General features: G+C 38.1%; 1 protein-coding gene across 14 annotated transcripts in view; it reads right to left on the bottom strand.

Moving 5' to 3' along the window:
- Positions 1-16,340, bottom strand: part of ANKRD46 (ankyrin repeat domain 46) — a 157,833-nt gene extending 141,493 nt beyond the window's left edge. For 10 of the 14 annotated variants that reach the window (XR_013824580.1, XR_013824581.1, XR_013824582.1 and 7 more), the window contains exon 1: positions 16,260-16,339. The gene's annotated coding sequence lies outside the window, so the exon portion shown is untranslated. The other 4 variants (XM_079901732.1, XM_079901733.1, XM_079901735.1 and 1 more) reach the window with 4 other exon arrangements.
- Between the last annotated feature and the right edge of the window lie 242 nt (positions 16,341-16,582).

The following is a 16,582-nucleotide window of genomic DNA, read 5'->3' as shown; positions in this document are numbered from 1 at the left end:
TGCACTGTTGGTGGGAATGTAAATTGATACAGCCACTATGGAGAACAGTATGGAGGTTCCTTAAAAAACTACATATAGAACTACCATACGACCCAGCAATCCCACTACTGGGCATATACACTGAGAAAACCATAATTCAAAGAGTCATGTACCAAAATGTTCATTGCAGCTCTATTTACAATAGCCAGGACATGGAAGCAACCTAAGTGTCCATCAACAGATGAATGGATAAAGAAGATGTGGCACATATATACAATGGAATATTACTCAGCCATAAAAAGAAACGAAATTGAGTTATTTGTAGTGAGGTGGATGGACCTAGAATCTGTCATACAGAGTGACGTAAGTCAGAAAGAGAAAAAGAAATACCATATGCTAACACATATATATGGAATTTAAGAAAAAAAAAAGGTCATGAAGAACCTAGGGGTAAGACAGGAATAAAGACACAGATCTACTAGAGAATGGACTTGAGGATATGGGGAGGGGGAAGTGTAAGCTGTGACAAAGCGAGAGAGTGGCATGGACATATATACACTACCAAAAGTAAAATGGAGAGCTAGTGGGAAGCAGCCGCATAGCACAGGGAGATCAGCTAGGTGCTTTGTGACCACCTAGAGGGGTGGGATAGGGAGGGTGGGAAGGAGGGAGACGCAAGAGGGAAGAGATATGGGAACATATGTATATGTATAACTGATTCACTTTGTTATAAAGCAGAAACTAACACATCATTGTAAAGCAATTATACTCCAATAAAGATGTTTAAAAAAATGGGAAAAAAAAGAACAAATGGAGAAAACGTGTTCTATTTTAACATATACTTATTATAACATAACTTTAAATTGGTCTTCCATACCAAATATCACCAACCATACAGAATGTATTGATTTATTTTTCATTTTGAAAGGTCACTGGGAAAGGCAAGACTAAGTGCTACAAATGGTTCAAATGGACTGACAGCCTTATGCCTATATAGCAACTTTGGTCAGAGATCAAAGCACCAGACACTTCAACAAAATTCAAGGGAAAAATGGCACACCTGAAGAGATGTGCTATCAGATCTCAATGCCTGCATATTCTAATGTCAAAGTACTAAATCTGAGAATGACATACAGTAAATGGAACCCCCAAATCTGGATTCACTATACCTCACTTAGTTATTCTTACCCTTTTAAAAGGATACAGTTGTTTTTAAAATATAAAATAACCTCAAAGAACCATAAAACAAGAACATCCAATGAATTCATTAAATCCTAACTGCTTGCACTTTAGAATTACTGTTCTTAAAACCTAAGCACTGCACAGATTCCACAGATATTAGGAAAGGGTAAAAAAAAAAGCTCAACCTAAAAGAAATTTAGCTGTGAGCAAGTAAACATTTTAACAATAATTTAAACCCCTTCCCAAAATATCGATAATATATTTCTTCAGTCTGTTTATCTTCAGCAGCTATACTTCTCTAATAGAGTGGTCTTAATAATTTGCAAGGCTCAGAAAAGTGGCCTTAATATGGCCTTAATATGTTTAAGGCCATATTACTGTACGTGGCAGAGTGGACTTCAAATTTAGTCTATAATATTTGCAGTATGTCATGCAGCTTCTATACAGTTATGAAGATAACCAGGAGAAAACAGTTCATACAAAGCTTTGTTACTTGTTCAGAACCGTTTTCTAAAATTCCTGACAGTCTTCCTCCAGAAGATAAAAAATGGGTCTGACCTGTCTGTGCACCCTGGCAGATTACACAGTGCCTGACGTGTTATTTCTTGAAATCTAGACGTGAGAGAATCCAATAATTCTTTGCTGAATGTACACTCAATTAAGTTCATTGTAACAGGATTTTAAAGTAACATTTTTTTTCTTATGACTAATTCTACAGTTCATTGTGAAATTCTTAAAATAAATATGAACAAAGAGAAGAAAATAAGTTACTCATAATCCTACCAACTAGAAATAACTATCATTAACATTTTGGTGCTATGGTCTCACAGCTTTTTTCTCTCTCTATTTTTTAAATTCATAATATACTTACTAATGTTAAACTTTTAAAATTATACTGTGAACATGCTTCCATGTTACCAGTCTTCTATTACAATTTTTAATGGTCATGTTATATTGTACGCATGTACCATAATTTTCTTACTGAATTTCTTAGCACACTAAAAAAGAATTTTCCCTATACTTTTCTAATTATTACACAAATTCAAATTCACTGACATTTTAAGCCAATCAAAATGTAGATGTCTAAGAGAATTTTAAAATAATATTTTTGGTCAAAATTTGACTATCACAATGGGTTTTCAGGCAATGTATTTAAAAGATGTGACACAGATGGATCTGACTATAATGTAAGGCTGGGGAACCAATTTCATTTTTTTATTGGCAAATGGTTTTACTGTGATAGCAATCTTGATGCAATGCTCGTTTTGCTCACTATAAAACTTCCAACATCCTGGTTTACAGTTCATCTTAAACTAAGTTGGATTTAGGATCCTTATTTATCTGTTGTTTTGAAGATTGTCTTGGGTCTGAGATTCACATAAATCTTACGGGTAGGATTCCATATTTCAACCTTTGAGGTATCTACCAAAACAAAGGCAAAAAATATGTAAATATTTGAGTTCTTAAAAAAAGGAAAAGGGTAGCCCCCCTTTTGAAAGCATGGTAGTAAGTAAACAAAAAAAAAGAATTGAGAATACTATCCTTTCAGGCTATCGCAGTACCATGAAGAACATTTAAAGCAGGAAGTTTATAAGTAGAACCTTCTGAATTTTACTTCCAAGGCTCAAAAATAATTAACAGAAGTTCAAAAAGAGTAATTTTTAGATAAATCTGGACCCACCACAGAAACATTTTTACTTTATATTTAAATCTGTGGAGAACACGTTTTATGGTATTTCCAAGTCGAATCTGGTAAAATTTTTAATCTTGTGATTTCTTCAATGCCAAGCTATCAATTACTTCATAATTAAAAACGGTTTAATGCACTAAAGGGGAGGTTAATTTCAAATGTGTGAATTACAGATGCTACCTTAAGAAAGGCCAGTTGTGTTTAAGTTCATATAATAATTAAAAGTAGGCTAATCGGGTATTACTTAGGTGGTGCTCTTAGGGAACAAAGGATTTATTTATGTTTATAAATATTTATTGTTATGTTTATTATTTATAATTAAAAAGGAAAAATGATTTATTTGTATGTTTGCTATTACTCTGCAAACAACTGCTTAGCAACATGTTTAACATTTATTAAGTTATTATTACTCCAGGTACTGTTTAAGGGTTTTTCCTGTAATAACTAATTTAGTCCTCATGAAAAAAACCTATACAGTAAGTACTATCGTTACCCTCATTTTATGGGTGAAAAAACTAAGTCCCTAAGTTTGTTTTCGTAAGATTCTTTTTACATAATGAAGTAGTTTAGCAAATCTTTTCATCAAAGGTTATATAAAGGGAAACATCAGACTAGCCCACACACTCCGAATTAACTCAGAATTATTTCATTAAAAGTAAACTTTTTAACTGTGGAAAAACAGATAAAAACATATCTGGAAATGTTTTTTACTTTACAGGAAGCATCAGTCTAACACATATATTCTGATTAATTCTTTGCAATCATTTCACACAAAGTAAACTTTTTTAAGTGTGAGAAAAATAAAAATATTTGGAAATACTTTCCACTTTACAGGGAGTGACTACATTCCTGGACTTGTTATTCTCAACTATTTCTTACTTGTTGGGATAGTGAGAAAACACTTGCCTAAGTTTTTATTTCTCTATCAGGAAATCAAAACACACCAAACAAGAGTTTCTGATATATATTTCCTGCAATATTTATATTACTTATTATTTCTTGCATTATTTAAATTTAGTTACAATTCAAATTTCAGAAAGATACTGGTTTAAAATAAATAAAAATTAACTTTTCACAAAGAGAACATTGTTTATCTTGGATATTTTATTTTTTTATCTTTTTGCGGTACGCGGGCCTCTCACTGTTGTGGCCTCTCCCGTTGCGGAGCACAGGCTCCGGACGCGCAGGCTCAGCGGCCATGGCTCACGGGCCCAGCCGCTCCGCGGCATGTGGGATCTCCCCGGACAGGGCCACGAACCCGTGTCCCCTGCATCGGCAGGCGGACTCTCAACCACTGCGCCACTAGGGAAGCCCTGGATATTTTATTTTACTCTAATGCCTTTCAGTATTTTCCAAAATTTTTACTGTTTACCGTGTTTAAAATTCTTAGCAAGAAACCTCCTCCCATAGAAGTTTCCAATTTATAATCTGTAATTATATAATAAAGACATTAAATAAGCACTGAGAGGTCAATGTGAAGTCTTTTTTTTTTTAATCTGTCAATATTTAATTTATTTTCAAACCAGCAAACGGGTGTCATTAATTAAGAGGCACCTTAATGGAAGGATTACAACCTGGCGAATCAGAAAGTCAGGTGTCCCGCCCGAGGCAGTCAGAGGTTCTGGAAAGGAAGCAGCAGGTTGATGTTACCTGCCTAGAGTGACCCCTCAGTCCTGCGGTGAAGGTGACACAATTCCTGGGCCTCTGACCTCACTGACGTTACGTCTCAGGGGAGGAGGGAAAAGCAGTTGTGGCAGCAGATCATATCTCCACTGAGGGGGAAATGAGACGAAGGCCATCTTAGGCATGGACTGGAAGCTGCCCACAGTCCTACTTCAGGCTGTGGCCATGTCTTGTTTCCAGCTCCATGGAGACAGTGGACCACCATCCATTCTCAAGGAGGCAGCCGCTGGGGTATGGTGGGCCCATCCCAGTTGGTGACCCATCCTGGTTGGTGGCCCATCCTGGTTGGTGACCCATCCTGGTTGGTGGCTTGTTCCAGTTGTGGGCCCACTGCAATGCGAAGTCTTCATGCACATGTAGTACTTCTGTAATAAAGTTATCTGATTTTTTTCAAAATCAGTTTTTTCCTAGACACAGCTGTATTTTATTTACATGAACTAATGGTGCCACCTTGTGGCCTACCTGGGCTTCAAGAGCAATGTGAGCATCTAGAACAAGCAAGAGGAGTGAGGGCCTTTGAAGTTTCCCTTTGTCCCATTTCACAGTCACTTATTATAATTCTCACTAATTTTGAAACTGTTCAGAATTGGGATGAAGTTCAGTTTTCCTTAAAAAAGAAAAGTTTACCTAATATAATGTTGTATGCCAATCATATCTCAATGAAAAACGAAAAGAAAAGAGAAGAGAATATTCCCTGGCAGTCTGCTGGTTAGGACTCAGCGCTTTCAGTGCCTTGGCCCAGGTTCAATCCCTGGCTGGGGAACTAAGATCCCGCAAGCCGTGCAACACGGCCAAAAAAAAAAAAAAAAAGAAGACCAGTTTACCAAGCAAATGAATAGCATAAATATGATTCCAGGCCTTTAAAATAATCTAAACCTCATTAAACCCACCTTATCAGACTTCATGCATACAGAATTGTTAAAGTGCTACAAAAATGACTTTCTTATTCATTTCTTTGGTGTTATTTTAAAATACAGGAATTACAACTTTTGTAAATTATTCCTGATTTCCTAAATAGTTCACAAAATTTAACCGGACTTCACCTCAAATAATCTGAAAGCACAAGACTGTGTTCTTAGGAGAAACTTAAGTATTTCTATGAAATTTTTACAGCTGAAGGGCCATCCAGGATCATCTAACCTAGATCATCGAACCCAATCTCCCTGTTTTACAAATAAGGATACTGGGAACCAGAGAGGCTGTAACTTTACATGCCAACCCTCACCTCTAAGGTTCTAGCCCTATTCACCATCTATGGTAGAAATATAAGGTACATCATCTTCAACATAATAGGCTTTCACAGTTCTCCTATAATCTGTTCCCATTCATGCTCTGAATTATGTGCTAAATGGAAGCTAGCATGTATTGCATCCTTAATATAAAACACCCGTTCTAGTGACACAGGACCCTCCCTAAGCTATACAACCCAAGAGAGGACCTAGTGGACTTTGAGGTGTGGTCTGACTGCTGGTAAGGCTATGCAAATCACTCTAGTCTAGAGCTCCATGATGTTTACACTTATGGCCTAGGTAGACCCTTAAAAATCAGGAACTCCTTACACATCATCATTAGACCCACATCCTACTCCACTCATTCCAACCTCTAGGGACCCTGGTAAATAATAAGAATGCGCAATGAAGGAGTGACTAAAGACAGGCCTAAGGGGCTCACGTAGCCAAACCTTCAAAAATGGCATGTTTATTTGTATAGATACCATATGGGGTAGTAATTTCCTCTTTCTCCCCACTGGAAATAAGAATTAAGGATGAGACCTTTGGTAGGAAGTGAGTACAGAGTTCTAATAAGAAAGTTGAGGAGTGTCTGAGGCTTTAAAGGGAGCCTTTGGTTCTTTTCCTGCTGTCTCTCCTTTGGGCTGTGGGTAGCCTATTTCGGGAGGCATCTTTTGATACCCTGAGAAAAGAAAGTAGTGAGTTATATGCTTAGAAATGGCTCTAGGTTCAAGAAAGAGAAATAGGGATTTTTTTTTCCCCACTAGGTTTTTTCTGGTTTTTTAGCCCAGCTTATGAGGATAAAAATAAGTATAGGATTACAAGCAGAAGCTGTATTTTTTGGCTGGAGTTTTCCTCATGCTGCCACTTAGGAACCTAAGATGTGGGGCAAGAAGTGGGAAATGCCAGTATTGTAAAGTGGAACTGAATCAGCAGTCCTGGTAGCTTCTTCAGTAGAACAGCAATTCTGCATAGAGGGACAATGCATCACAGCAATCCTCTTCCTGACTGAGACCTGGCTCCCACACATTGGATCTGTGAGTTGGCTCAGTTTACTTAGGTCTGGTGTAATCAGGTTCTAGGGTATCTTTCAGAAACAGGAATAGGGGCTGGCAAATCCCTGTATCAGTTTCCCATGGAACTATTTTTATAGACTGCCCAAAGACCTACCAGGCCATTGTGACCAATATGGGAAAGAGTGGTCAGTGATTAAGGTCTCAAGTTTTAATAGATACATGGCTCTTCCAGATGCACTGAAATGTCTTCTCAGCAGAGTTATTTTCTTAACATTGTCAATTAAAATTGTTTGTCAGGTTTAGCAAATACAAACCTCATTTTCCTTCTGGTCCTTATTTTCAGTCTCTTAAAATGATTTAGTATTTTGTCATTTGGTCTGTGACAAATACTAAAGAGACTGGGAATAATATGGTAAATGTCTTCATTTCAAAATGTTTTTTCTGTATGAACTGTAGATAGTGTCATGATGTACTATAAAACTGTTAGGAAGAGTCTTTTTTTTTTAAGTTTGAACAATTGCTACTTTGAACATTTGTCCTTGTACTCAAGAGAACTGCATTGTCAAGCAAAGATAATTATGATAGGAAAATTATTCTTTAAAATACTATGAAAAGATGATTACTTCATGGTCTTCAAACAATAGATGGGAGGATAAATTTCTTATATTTAGATAAATGAAGCAAATTACATTCTCAGAATTCACAAGCTTTGGATTTGGGAAAATGATCTAGGAAATGAAATGTTTAGCATTTTAAACTACAGAAAAGCATAAGAACAGATACAAAAACAAACTAAAGGCAAACTTTTGAGTTCAAAGTAATTGTTAAATTTATTGATATTCTAGCACATCCCCCCATCCCCCCCAGTAATACAAATACAAATGAACCTAAAATTTTTTACAGTATATACTGCCTTTTCATACCACTTGCCTTCTAACTTCTCTGGCCCAAATTTTAGTTTTTAATTATATTTTATTGGATGGTTTCCTGTGTGTAACTTATCACTTAAAAAAGATTTAACCCAAGAGTTCCTCAAATTTCTCAATGTCAAATATCTTTATCTCCACTTCACTTCAGGCTCCCTTCCTTGGACTTTGTCCTCTGGAACTTGGTTCCACCACCCAGATCCTAACCCTGAACTCTCTCTTAGCACAACTATTTCTGGATTATCTTTTACCCTTTCTACTCTATCACGCCTTATAAAATGTCTCCCATTTACATCTCTCAACCTCTTCTTTAGCCCCCTTTTGGCTACCTCGAGCAGGAAGAAATCTGTCTGTACAACTGTCCATCTCTTCAGCCAGCTTCTGGTTCCTTCTAAGGCTCACTCACTTCTAAGGCTCACTCCCATTTCCACCAGGGAAGAAGGTGCCTTCCCCATCCAGAGGACCATGACATATAGAAGCAAAGACAATGTGTGTAAGTGTAAGGTCAGAGGGGAAGGCCTAAGGGGACTGACAACTGGATAAAAGACTAAAAAATAACGTCCAGAAAAAATGAAGAATTCTATCAAATTTCAGTGTCAGGGTTCTGCTAACCTAAAGGTACCACTTCCCTCTCAATCTAGGTAAGATTGAAGCTAGAAACCTAACCAGTTAGGTGATCATAAGCTATAAACAGTAAAGGCAGACCTAAAGACTTGAATCAAGAGATTTTTGCTCTGTGAATTTATCAAGAACTATTCTTTATGATAGGCACTGAGGGCTACATATTAATCAAAAGATTTGCATCTTAGGTCCTAACTGCCATTTTCTACGGTACGATCTTAAGCAGTCAGTCTCTAAGAGCCTTGGTTTCCTCATTTGTAAAATTGGGATAATAATATCTGCCCTATCTACAAAAGGACTTTGAAAACTATAATGCAATATATAAATATAAAATGCTAGATTTTTTGCTTAGTTTCCTAGTGAAAGTTCCCCTTAAAGAAATTCAGCCTGAATTAAGGGCAAAAGTATTTCCCCATCTTGGTAACAACAGGTAAAAAGATTTCTGCCCTGCAGGAACTCAGAGGCAATTCTTAAGAATCTGGTGCTCTGAAAGGGCAGAGTGAGCAGAGAAATCGAAAGAGATAGTAACAGTACTGTACACTGGAATGTGAGTACACAAGGCAGTTCTATACACAGACCCATCTGGATATCTTGCTTCCACTTCCGCATCACATCTAACACCCAACACTCCACACTGCTCCCCCCCCAACAGAAACACTTCCAAATTTCTGTCAGTGGTACAGAGTTTTTGTTGGTGTGTGTGTGTGTGTACGCAGATATGATGTTGAGGTGAAGGCAAGATATACAGATGGGACTCTAGTAAACCACGTTTCTAATCACCATCCTTGATGCCTTCTTTTCTCCTGACACTGAATCAGACACAAAGTCCTGTCAACTCTTCTTTCGTTGTCTCTCAAATTTTTTCCTTTCCATTTATACTATTTCAACTCTTACTTTGCATTCTGACAAACAACCTTATATGAGAAGTTTTCCAATGCTTTCCCAATTGGTCTCTCAGTCTCGTTCTCTCCCCTATCACCCCCATCCCAGTCAATCTACACTAGGTTGCCATGTTCATTTTCTCATTTCATTCTTTGTGAACATCACTTCCAAGCTAAAAAAAACTTTTTAGTGATTCCCATGATCCAAGTATGACCTTTTATCTAGCCTACTCCAATAAACTCCTAACCATTCTCCACTTATACCTTCACCCCTCTACAATTCATTTTCCACATGTAAACAAAATCTTTCAAAAACACAAATCACTTCATGTCATTCCTCTGCTTTAAATAAGTCGATGGCAACCCAACACATTTAAGATAACATTTAAAACCCTTACCATGGCCTACAAAAGCCCTGAATGATTTCGCTCCTGCCTACCTCCCCAATTTTAGCTTTCACCATCCCCGCTTCTTGCTCTCTATACTCTAGCCCCGCCTGCCTCCTTCATGCTCCCTGAAGCTCTTTTCTACCTTACGGCCTTTGCACTTACTCTCCCCTCTACGGGAATGTACTTCCTCTTAAGTGAAGATAGATCTTCACTTAACTGGCTCATTCTCAGCACTCAGGTCTCAGCTCAAAGGTACTTATCCCCACAACTTACTTCTCACATCACCCTGTTTACTTCATTCCTGTTCTTACCACAATCTATAATTTTACTATTTGCTTATTTGGTTAATCATTTCCTGTATATCTCCATTTGAAAATAAGTTCTTTGAGGGCAGGAGCTTGCCTGTCTTGATAACATGATCCACAGTGTCTAGCAGTGCCTACTGCAAACTAAGTGCTCATTTCATACTTTTATGGTTAAATGAATGTATGGTACAAATGTAATGTAAAGTATGCATTCAAACATACGTTCAGTGGAGTCTGGAAATTAGCATACGTAAGGTCTAAATGGTGACAACCATTTAGGAATGAAGACATCCACTGAAGGTGGCCACAGACCATAACTACACTAAAAAGATAAATAACAAGGTCCTACTGTATAGCACAGGGAACTATATTCAGTATACTATGATAAATCATAATGGAAAAGAATATGAAAAAGAATGTATATATATGTGTATAATCACTCTGAATCACTCTGCTGTACACCAGAAACTAACACATTGTAATCAACTATACTTCAATAAAATAAAATTTCTTAAAAAGTTACATGAAACACCAAAAAAAAAAAAGAGAGAGATAGTGACTCTTCATCAACATGGTGAGACTGACCTTTGTTAATCTTCTAGGTGAAAATAATAAAATGTTTTACTTTGTCTACTACTGATTTCAAATAAAGCTGAAAAACTTTCAAAAAAAAACCTCACACACACAAAAAAAGGGAAACCATGTTCATATGACTACTTCTTGAAAGTCTTTTGATGTCTAAGAAGTAGGAATTACTTAGAAATAATAAACCAATATTTGTTACCTCCTTCCATAGCAGGCACATGTTAGCTAGAAATGAAATATTAAAGCAAAATGAAAGTATGGATATTTCAATACTTATTTTATATAATATGGAAACATTAGCATAAATACTGGTTATTTTATTTTTTTTAATTCAGAATTCATGTTTTAACAAGTAAAATTAAATGTTCAATACACCTCAAAAACATTAATAACATTTCAGAGCATCAAATAAAAATATAAACTGGTAAAAATATAAGTGGGCATACACTATCATCCTAATACAATGCAGCAGAAAAATAAAGTGAAATATTATCTAAAAATAAACCACATGAAGTAATAAAAATGGCAAGAATCCCAAAAAATTGAAAACGAAAAATGAATTTGATTTTTTCTGACAGCATAATTTTACAAATGCATTACTAGCACTGCAAATGAGTTGTGAGCATATTTTTGTGCAAATTTTTCCAGCTGCTGAAAAATCTCTGTATATTAACTTGAGGCAACATAATGGTAATATAATTCCACATCTTCTGACTCCATCTTCAAATCGTTTGATCTCTTCTTTGAGGTCCCTCTCCTTTTAATTACTTCTTTATTTTTGCGGAAACTGCAATCTTATTATTGCTAATGAGCTTTTAGCTGTGTCAGAGAAAACATTTCCAATTTGCCATCTCTTAATTTCATCAGGGATATCTCAATCAATTTCAGTACTCTCAATTTTAAATTTTGCTTATTTGGAAAGTTTCTGAATTAGTTAGGATTATTTTTACAACAGATTTGATGTGACAATTTTCTTTCTCCTCTCGAGATAAGGGAAATACAGAAGAGAAGTTTTTTTAAAACACATGTAGCAGCATTCAGTTTGAAATTAGAAAATATAATTCCCTGGCTATGTCCCAAGGCATATATACATAAGGTTTTAAAAAATATCCCCAAACCCCACAAAGATATATCTTCAAAAATACTTTAAAATAGCACTAAATATGAGAACACCAGACTGCTGAGAGCCAGTGTTGCAGTTATTAATGCTAGGTACCATACATTTAAATTTTAAATAAGCCTTATGTAGTCGTAGCTACTGGACAATGTGGCTCTAACATATAACAAATTTCTGTTTATGTGTATCTCTATTCTGTTCCCACAGTCTATGGGACATATATGTGTCAATACCACACTGTCTTAATTACTCTGGCTTTATAATAGTTTTTGGTATCTTGTATGGCAAGTCTCCGAAATTTAGTCTTCATAGTAACAATTATTTGCCATTCCCTATTCCACCTGAATGTAGGATTACTAACAAATGTTATTTTGACATACATGCTAATAATTTTTCTTATTCTCAAATTCTAAAATTATCCAGAAATTTTATTCTGAGTCCGCTATAACCACTACAGAACATTCCATTTCATGATTGTTGTCTAGCGTTTAATTTTACCTTTAAAAAAAAAAACCCAATTTTTAAAAGAATGGTTAACTAAATTATCAACATTTTATCAATCAGACCACTCTTTTTAAAAAAATCCCATGCCTGTAGATTCACTCTTCTGACTGAAGTTCATCTTTCAGTCCTTTAATGAGGATCCGTGAGTAGTAAACTCTTTCAGTCTTTGGAAATTTTAAAGTGACTTTGAGTTTATTTTTGAATGATAGTTCATGTGATTACAAGATTGTAGCTGACGCTTACTTTCCCTCAGCACTTTGAGGCTATCACTCCACTGCTTCCTGGAATCCATTATTGCTAGGAGACATCCGCTTTAGTTTAATTGTTGCATAAGAAAAGACTTTTTCTTTTTCTTTATTTGGTTTAACAACATTGTGAAAATGACTCTACTACCCAAAGCAATCTACAGATTCAATGCAATCCCTATCAAACTACTACTGGCATTTTTCACAGAGCTAGAACAAAAAATTTCACAATTTGTATGGAAACACAAAAGACCCCGAATAGCCAAAGCAATCTTGAGAACAAAACACGGAGCTAGAAGAATCAGGCTCCCTGACTTCAGACTATATTACAAAGCTACAGTAATCAAGACAGTATGGTACTGGCACAAAAACAGAAATATAGATCAATGGAACAGAATAGAAAGCCCAGAGATAAACCCATGCACATATGGTCACCTTATCTTTGATAAAGGAGGCAGAAATGTACAGTGGAGAAAGGACAGCCTCTTCAATAAGTGGTGCCGGGAAAACTGGCCAGGTGCAAGTATGAGATTAGAACACTCCCTAACACCATACACAAAAATAAACTCAAAATGGATTAAAGACCTAAATGTAAGGCCAGACACTATCAAACTCTTAGAGGAAAACATAGGCAGAACACTCTATGACATAAATCACAGCAAGATCCTTTTTGACCCACCTCCTAGAGAAATGGAAAGAAAAACAAAAATAAACAAATGGGACCCAATGAAACTTCAAAGCTTTTGCACAGCAAGGAAACCATAAACAAGACCAAAAGACAACCCTCAGAATGGGAGAAAATATTTGCAAATGAAGCAACTGACAAAGGATTTATCTCCAAAATTTACAAGCAGTTCAATATCAAAAAAACAAACAACCCAATCCAAAAATGGGCAGAAGACCTAAATAGACATTTCTCCCAAGAAGATATACAGATTGCCAACAAACACATGAAAGAATGCTCAACACCATTAATCATTAGAGAAATGCAAATCAAAACTACAATGAGATATCATCTCACATTGGTCAGAATGGCCATCATCAAAAAATCTAGAAACAATAAATGCTGGAGAGGGTGTGGAGAAAAGGGAACACTCTTGCACTGTTGGTGGGAATGTGAATTGGTACAGCCATTATGGAGAACAGTATGGAGGTTCCTTAAAAAACTACAAATAGAATTACCATATGACCCAGCAATCCCACTACTGGGCATATACACTGAGAAAACCATAATTCAAAAAGAGTCATGTACCAAAATGTTCACTGCAGCTCTATTTACAAAAGCCAGGAGATGGAAGCAACCTAAGTGTCCATCATCGGATGAATGGATAAAGAAGTTGTGGCACATGTATACAATGGAATATTACTCAGCCATAAAAAGAAATGAAATTGAGTTATTTGTAGTGAGGTGGATGGACCTAGAGTCTGTCACACAGTGTGAAGGAAGTCAGAAAGAGAAAGACAAATACTGCATGCTAACACATATATACGGAATCTAAGAAAAAAAAATGTCATGAAGAACCTAGTGGTAAGACGGGAATAAAGACACAGACCTACTAGAGAATGGACTTGAGGATATGGGGAGGGGGAAGGGTAAGCTGTGACAAAGTGAGAGAGTGGCATGGACATATATACACTACCAAACGTAAAATAGATAGCTAGTGGGAGGCAGCTGCATAGTACAGGGAGATCAGCTCGGTGCTTTGTGACCACCTAGGAGGTGGGATAGGGAGGGTGGGAGGGAGGGAGATGCAAGAGGGAAGAGATATGGGGACATATGTATATTTATAACTGATTCACTTTGTTATAAAGCAGAAACTAACGCACTATTGTAAAGCAATTATACTCCAATAAAGATGTTAAAAACAAAAACAAACAAAAAAAACTGCTTCTGCTCCTTCTCTGGTGCTCCCTATCCCTCTTCACTGCTTTATTTTTTTTCTAAGCAACTGTTACCATCTGACTGGATATATTTTAATTTTTATAAAGTATTTTATTTACTGTCTCCATCCCCACCTTCCTCCAGTGGAATGTTACCTCCCGGAGGACAAGAATGCTGTTTTCTTTTGTTCCTCTTGCATCTCCAATGCTTAGAACAGTGCTTGGCCCTGGGAGGCACTCAGTGTACATTTGCTACGGGAATGCTTAATATGCAAACTCTTAAATCCTGATAAGGCTAAGTGTTTAGGACACTACAGTATCTAACTTCTTTCCACAAACGGAAATACCATTTCCCTTCTAACATTGACAGAAACTGGAAATCTTTCTCTTCCATATAGTAACACAATCTGCTCTAAATAACATGCCCCAAACCTCTTAATTCCTTTTTACTTCAGTCTTTCCTACATCCTCTAAAATATTAACTTTCTGTCATCGAAAAATCTTTCATTTCCCTTCAACACTACTGTACCTAATATTGCAAAGGCAAAGTGAACTCACTACAAATGGTATCAAAATGCAAATAATGAAGAAAAGTAATGAAGCTCATTAACAACCAAATAAATCCAACTCTACTTCAAATCAAAGTGCATCAGAGCAGTGAGGGCCCTAGTTCATGCTTAACTTTATTATCACTATTCTCCTTAATGAGTAAACATTTTTCTCATTAAACTCCTTTTTTTTTTTTTTTTTTTTTTTTTGCGGTACATGGGCCTCTCACTGTTGTGGCCTCTCCCGTTGCGGAGCACGGGCTCCGGACGCACAGGCTCAGCGGCCACGGCTCACGGACCCAGCCGCTCCGTGGCATGTGGCATCTTCCTGGACTGGGGTACGAACCCGTGTCCCCTGCATCGGCAGGCGGACTCTCAACCACTGCGCCACCAGGGAAGCCCTAAACTCCTTTTAAACTAAAACTAAGTTGGTACAGGACTCTTGCATTTAGCCATGAAAATTAAACCTGAGAGAAATCAGTTCAAGCTGGTTCAAGTCAAATTAATAAGCAAATAAAAGTCTTAGGGAACGTGTTTGGATAGGTAACAAGCAGAAGCACTGGAGTAAGGGAGATGAATGAGGTTCAAATCCCATCTCACCCTTTACTAGCTGTCTGACCTCGGACAAGTAAATTCAGACTCTGTTCCTCAGTTTCCTTACCTGTAAAATGGAAATGGTACTTCCTACGGTTGCTACAAGGATTAAATAAAGGTACTAGGTTTTAAAGCACCCAGCACAATGACATATAGTAAGCACTGAAGAGAGCTATTACTATAATTTCTACATCACTGATAATACAGCTCTTTAAGCTAGGAGCTCCTTGGTACCACCGTCATTTTTTAAAGAGTGAGAAGGGTTACTATTCAATGGTATATTTTTTTTTACCTCGTTATGTTCTGTAGCCAATTCTGAACACTGTGGACCGTTCTGAAGAATAAACGTGTTTTTCTCGAGGCAGAGCACTGTACTGGAAGACAATCTGCTTCCAGCATTGCATGTGAATAAGAGGCAATGCTGTCTTTTAACCCGGACACCCGGGGTCGTGTGCCATCGGGACAGTCCACTCACCTCTCAGCAGCTTCTGTTTACGCCTAGACTACGGGCGCCTAGTAAACGGCCACGTACTATCTGTGCCAACGCAAGACACAGCGCACCTTCTCGGGCCCGGCGCCTAGAAGCCGGCCGCGGGCTTCGGCTCGGACCTCCGACCTTGCGAAGCCCCGCGAGCACGCCCGCCCCAGCTCCGCCCGCCGCGGCCGACCGCGCAGCCTTTACCCACAAAACCCCCAGAACCCTCGCAGGCCCTCCCAGCTCTCGCGAGCGGCACAGACCCGCCAGGAAGCCACCCGTCGCACCACCACGGGTCTGGTTCCCTGCAGCCAGGCCCCGGGCCGATGCTTTCCAGTGCTTCGGGGCTGGCGGGAGAGGTGTCAGTGGCTTCCGTCCGGAGGCCGCTCGCGGGCCGAGGCCCAGGTACCTTCAAGTCGGCCGAGCAGCGGTAACAGCGGCAGCACCTTCCCGGCGTCGGCGGCGCCTGAGGCGGCGGGCGGAGGGAAAGGGCTGACCACTGAGACGAGTCGGGGCCCCAGCTGGCCAGAGCGGCCTCACTGCGCCGCGGCTGGTGCTCCCCCTGGAGGCGGGCAGCCCGCACGGCGGCTCTGCCGGCTCTGAATCAGAAACTGTGATTCCGCGGTGAACTAGGCAAAGTACCAAAACTGCGACGGGGGAGAAGAGAAAGACAACTGAAAGAGGTTTCATCGATTTGAGTCCAGGATCATTTTGCATTTTTCACGTCTTTTT

This window comes from Stenella coeruleoalba (genome assembly GCF_951394435.1).
Source record: "Stenella coeruleoalba genome assembly, chromosome: 17".
NCBI classification, from domain to species: Eukaryota; Metazoa; Chordata; class Mammalia; order Artiodactyla; family Delphinidae; genus Stenella; species Stenella coeruleoalba.
Note: the sequence above shows the minus strand (reverse complement) of the source record. Positions and strands in the feature narration are given on the sequence as shown.